This window comes from Eucyclogobius newberryi, unplaced genomic scaffold (assembly GCF_026437365.1).
Source record: "Eucyclogobius newberryi isolate DKJ021-1_F unplaced genomic scaffold, fEucNew1.0.hap1 SCAF_2, whole genome shotgun sequence".
NCBI classification, from domain to species: domain Eukaryota; kingdom Metazoa; phylum Chordata; class Actinopteri; order Gobiiformes; family Gobiidae; genus Eucyclogobius; species Eucyclogobius newberryi.
The window spans coordinates 43,375,494-43,381,958 of NW_027315834.1; positions in this window are offsets into that span (position 1 = coordinate 43,375,494).

Genomic DNA, 6,465 nt, shown 5'->3' on the forward strand with positions numbered 1-6,465 from the left:
TAAAGACGATATGCTCAAGGTGGGAGGAAGGCTGCGAAACTCATCACTTCCAAACTCATTCAAAACATTATGGTCCGACAACGATGGCACACTCCTAAACGAAATATTCAAACAGGTGACATAGTGATGGACAAAGATGAAACTCAACCACGATCACAATGGAGACTTGGAAGAGTTTTGGATACTGTAACAGATACAGATGGACTTGTGAGAAAGGTTAAAATAGCCTTTGCAGACAGAAATCTTAACAAAAAGGGTGAACGTTTGCATAAAATGTCTATAGTGGAACGCCCAGTTCATAAGTTAGTTCTGCTATTAGAAGGTTGTGGAAAGTAAATGTTATAAAAGCTAAAATGCACTGAGATGTTGTAATTATTATATGTTCATATAGTAGTTTTATGGTTAAGTAACTTTAAGAAATTATTTGTGTTTTATTTCGTGTTCATTAACAGAAAATAATTTGATGGGAGTGTAAAGGTCAATTTGACACATTTATGTTTTATGGTAAGGTTTTGCTTTATTTTGGTAACTCCCTGTGTAACCGGAAGTGATGGTAAAACGGAAGTCTACTTGACACACTGGAAAAGACGAAAAGTAAATTGAACAACGGAAAACGGACAAAACACGGACAAACTCAAGGATCTAGCTACAGTCGACAGGGGAACAAGGTCTGTAGTGGAAAACGATTGTATTTATGGGATATTTGAAATGTTTAATGGATGTATATGTTGTGACAATATAGTACCAATGTAATGAGTTAGAAATACGGGGATTTACGTCCAAAATGTAATTGTCTTTTTATTTTATTCCGTCTAGCTCTTACGTTGGTTGAATGACACGGAAAGGATCATTAAAAAACATTTAACCATCAGTTCTGGCCTTCTCAATTCGACTGGACGCTACAGCAAGTTTATTTGTAGAGCACAAGGCAATTCCAAGTGCTTCACACAACAGTAAAAATCAGAAATCACAAAACAGACATCAAAGAAGAAGAGTGCAAATGGAATCCTTTCAGTCATATGCACAGCTAAACAAAACTGTTTTTAGCTTAGATTTGAACATTGTCAGAGTAGAGGCCTATCTCACATCTTCAGGGAGACTGTTCCAGATTTTAGCTGCATAAAACTGGAATGCTGACTCCCCATGTTTAGTCCTGACTCTGGCACCAGCAGGAGGCCGGTCCATGTTTAGTCCTGACTCTGGCACCAGCAGGAGGCCGGTCCATGTTTAGTGCTGACTCTAGGCACCAGCAGGAGGCCGGTCCATGTTTAGTCCTGACTCTGGCATCAGCAGGAGGCCGGTCCATGTTTAGTCCTGACTCTGGGCACCAGTAGGAGGCCGGTCCATGTTTAGTCCTGACTCTGGGCACCAGCAGGAGGCCGGTCCATGTTTAGTCCTGACTCTGGGCACCAGCAGGAGGCCAGTCCATGTTTAGTCCTGACTCTGGCACAAGCAGGAGGCCGGTCCCTGTTTAGTCCTGACTCTGGCACTAGCAGGAGGCCAGTCCATGTTTAGTGCTGACTCTAGGCACCAGCGGGAGACCGGTCCATGTTTAGTCCTGACTCTGGGCACCAGTAGGAGGCCGGTCCATGTTTAGTCCTGACTCTGGGCACCAGCAGGAGGCCAGTCCATGTTTAGTCCTGACTCTGGGCACCAGCAAGAGGCCAGTCCATGTTTAGTCCTGACTCTGGCACAAGCAGGAGGCCGGTCCCTGTTTAGTCCTGACTCTGGCACCAGCAGGAGGCCGGTCCATGTTTAGTGCTGACTCTAGGCACCAGCAGGAGGCCGATCCATGTTTAGTCCTGACTCTGGCACCAGCAGGAGGCCGGTCCATGTTTAGTCCTGACTCTGGCACCAGCAGGAGGCCGGTCCATGTTTAGTGCTGACTCTAGGCACCAGCAGGAGACCGGTCCATGTTAAGTGCTGACTCTAGGCACCAGCAGGAGACCGGTCCATGTTTAGTCCTGACTCTGGGCACCAGCAGGAGGCCGGTCCATGTTTAGTCCTGACTCTGGACACCAGCAGGAGGCTGGTCCATGTTTAGTCCTGACTCTGGGCACCAGCAGGAGGCCGGTCCATGTTTAGTCCTGACTCTGGGCACCAGCAGGAGGCTGGTCCATGTTTAGTCCTGACTCTGGCACCAGCAGGAGGCCGGTCCATGTTTAGTCCTGACTCTGGGCACCAGCAGGAGGCCGGTCCATGTTTAGTCCTGACTCTGGCACCAGCAGGAGGCTGGTCCATGTTTAGTCCTGACTCTGGGCACCAGCAGGAGGCCGGTCCATGTTTAGTCCTGACTCTGGACACCAGCAGGAGGCCGGTCCATGTTTAGTCCTGACTCTGGCACCAGCAGGAGGTTGGTCCATGTTTAGTCCTGACTCTGGCACCAGCAGGAGGTTGGTCCATGTTTAGTCCTGACTCTGGCACCAGCAGGAAGCCGGTCCATGTTTAGTCCTGACTCTGGCACCAGCAGGAGGCAAGACCCTAAGGTCTTCAGAGTCAGAGATGGTTCATATGGCACTAACATGACCAACTTTATTCTCTGAGTTACAAGAGCCAGTGCAGAGACCTGAGAACAGGACTAATGTGATGGTACTTCCTGGTTCTAGTCAGGACTAATGTGATGGTACTTCCTGGTTCTAGTCAGGACTAATGTGATCTTACTTCCGGGTTTTAGTCAGGACTAATGTGATGGTACTTCCTGGTTCTAGTCAGGACTAATGTGATGGTACTTCCTGGTTCTAGTCAGGACTAATGTGATGGTACTTCCTGGTTCTAGTCAGGACTAATGTGATGGTACTTCCTGGTTCTAGTCAGGACTAATGTGATCTTACTTCCGGGTTTTAGTCAGGACTAATGTGATGGTACTTCCGGGTTTTAGTCAGGACTAATGTGATGGTACTTCCTGGTTCTAGTCAGGACTAATGTGATGGTACTTCCTGGTTCTAGTCAGGACTAATGTGATGGTACTTCCTGGTTCTAGTCAGGACTAATGTGATGGTACTTCCTGGTTCTGGTCAGGACCCGAGCAGCAGCGTTCTGGATGTACTGCAGCTGTTTTACAACTCGTTTGGAGAGGCCAGTGAGCAGGCCGTTACAGGAGTCTAATCTACTGGAGACAAACGCATGGATAAGTCTCTCCAAGTCTGAGTTAGACACGATACTTTTGATTTTAGCAATGTTTTTAGACGGTAAAAAGCTGCTCACTCTAGGCACCAGCAGGAGGCCGATCCATGTTTAGTCCTGACTCTGGCACCAGCAGGAGGCCGGTCCATGTTTAGTCCTGACTCTGGCACCAGCAGGAGGCCGGTCCATGTTTAGTGCTGACTCTAGGCACCAGCAGGAGACCGGTCCATGTTTAGTCCTGACTCTGGGCACCAGCAGGAGGCCGGTCCATGTTTAGTCCTGACTCTGGACACCAGCAGGAGGCTGGTCCATGTTTAGTCCTGACTCTGGGCACCAGCAGGAGGCCGGTCCATGTTTAGTCCTGACTCTGGGCACCAGCAGGAGGCCGGTCCATGTTTAGTCCTGACTCTGGCACCAGCAGGAGGCCGGTCCATGTTTAGTCCTGACTCTGGGCACCAGCAGGAGGCCGGTCCATGTTTAGTCCTGACTCTGGCACCAGCAGGAGGCTGGTCCATGTTTAGTCCTGACTCTGGGCACCAGCAGGAGGCCGGTCCATGTTTAGTCCTGACTCTGGACACCAGCAGGAGGCCGGTCCATGTTTAGTCCTGACTCTGGCACCAGCAGGAGGTTGGTCCATGTTTAGTCCTGACTCTGGCACCAGCAGGAGGTTGGTCCATGTTTAGTCCTGACTCTGGCACCAGCAGGAGGCCGGTCCATGTTTAGTCCTGACTCTGGCACCAGCAGGAGGCAAGACCCTAAGGTCTTCAGAGTCAGAGATGGTTCATATGGCACTAACATGACCAACTTTATTCTCTGAGCCACAAGAGCCAGTGCAGAGACCTGAGAACAGGACTAATGTGATGGTACTTCCTGGTTCTAGTCAGGACTAATGTGATGGTACTTCCTGGTTCTAGTCAGGACTAATGTGATCTTACTTCCGGGTTTTAGTCAGGACTAATGTGATGGTACTTCCTGGTTCTAGTCAGGACTAATGTGATGGTACTTCCTGGTTCTAGTCAGGACTAATGTGATCTTACTTCCGGGTTTTAGTCAGGACTAATGTGATGGTACTTCCTGGTTCTAGTCAGGACTAATGTGATGGTACTTCCTGGTTCTAGTCAGGACTAATGTGATGGTACTTCCTGGTTCTAGTCAGGACTAATGTGATGGTACTTCCTGGTTCTAGTCAGGACTAATGTGATGGTACTTCCTGGTTCTAGTCAGGACCCGAGCAGCAGCGTTCTGGATGTACTGCAGCTGTTTTACAACTCGTTTGGAGAGGCCAGTGAGCAGGTCGTTACAGGAGTCTAATCTACTGGAGACAAACGCATGGATAAGTCTCTCCAAGTCTGAGTTAGACACGATACTTTTGATTTTAGCAATGTTTTTAGACGGTAAAAAGCTGCTGATGTTATTGATTTAACGTGGCTGTTAAAATGCAAGTCTGAGTCCATTATTACCCCCAGATTTCTAATTTGATTTGTAGGTTTTAGAACGAGACTCTGGAGGTGACTGCTAACACTTTCTCTTTGTTTCTGAAACGTAGATCTGAGCATCGTCTACATAATTGTAATGGGAAACATTTTTGCTACTTATTAACTGACCTAACGGCAGCATGAGGAGATTGAACAGAAGGGAACCTTTGGGGCACCACACAGGTCAGGGGGAAGGGGTCTGAGGCACAGTTACCAATTTCAACAAATTACTACTAAATCTACTAAATATATTACAATCAAATGGGTAAAAGAGGGTAATTTTGTTTTGGCTTCTGAAGAATGGAAAAATGTATGTAACTCACAATGGAGGATCACAAAGTCACATGTCTGGAAAGAATTCTGTTTGAAGAATGTGACCTGTTTTTTTCATAACACCATTTCAAATGACTCACATGGAAATGCTAAATGTTTGGGAAACTACAGTTTCCAGGAGGCAAATCATTATCATGTATTTTGGGACTGTCCTGTTAATAAAATATTGGACTGAAATGATCAAGACTATGTAGAACTATGTAGTTGGGCCTCGAAACCCCTGCCATGGACGGAATATATGGATATCTTTTAAACATACTTCTGGCAGCTTGGAAAAAGGCTATCACAATAACACACAAATTGTACCAACGTTTAAGGACTGGACTGATGTTGGACTAAATGGGACTCATGTCCTGTTTGTTTAATGGAAGGCACACTGGGGCTGTGGTTAGCGCTGCCGCTTCTCGATCCCACATGGGGCCTTTCTGTGTGGAGTTTGCATGTTCTGCCCATGTCTGTGTAGGTTTCCTCCAGGTGCGCCGGTTTCCCATATCAGTAAAAACATGTGCCATAGGCAAAAAAGTAAATAAATAAAAAATTGAAAATACATTTTGAAAAATGAATGTATGAGTTAAATTCCCCTTATTCCAGAGGCCCATTTGGGCACTGCCATTCCAAGTTAATCTTTCTTCCTCTTGTATTGGTTAACATGGGGCTGCCGACCTCCAGAGAAGTTCTACACAGACTGAAAAGCTGTTTTCAGGCCGCCCAGGGAATCGGTGCAGTGTTGATTTGTTGGCCACATGAACATTGGACTTTTTACACAAATCAATCTAGATTCAGTTAGTTCTGTAGTCATCAGTAGTCATCTGATCTGGACTGTTTTTTTTTTGTCCACTACAACTGAATCTTTTTCTACAATGGAACACTCCTGGACGAATGAGCGATTACACAGACAAAAATCAATCTACTTTACAGCATATTTTAGCGTGCAAGACTTTTCCCTCATTCTCTACTTTTTTTTTTCCAACCTCAAGCGATTGTTAGTTCCTTTTTTTTTTTAATGCGCATGCGCAGACTCACCCCAAACCCTCCTGTTCTTTCCAAGAGGCTGTCTACCATCAAACCTTGTAGGAAGCACGCTAAAGCCTCGCTGCTACGCGTGCATTTGTTTATTAGCGCGACGGATCGCATCGCATCTCTCGTCTCGCGGATTTCCGTCTCTTCTCGCGGATTTCCGTCTCTTCTGAGCCCGAACTCAGTCTTTCTGTCGTCATTTTGTACTTTTCGCTGAAGGAACTTGCTAAACACACCGGCATATCAACCACGCATGCACAGCCAGCTGCTGTCCTGGGAACGAGGCTGCAGGTGTGCAGTAGGACGCAGGGAACGATTGACATGTGAATGAACTACTCTGATGTCTACGCCACGAGGAAATGAGACTCAGATTGAGCGCCAAAAATCCTCTTTTGCCAATTTGTGGAAAATAGAGGCAAAAGTTGTTGTTGTGTTACTTTTAATGGCCACCACCTTCTGTAGTTGTACGTCTTCATTGTATGTGTTTTACGCATACCGTTTTTGTTTTTTTAAAGGA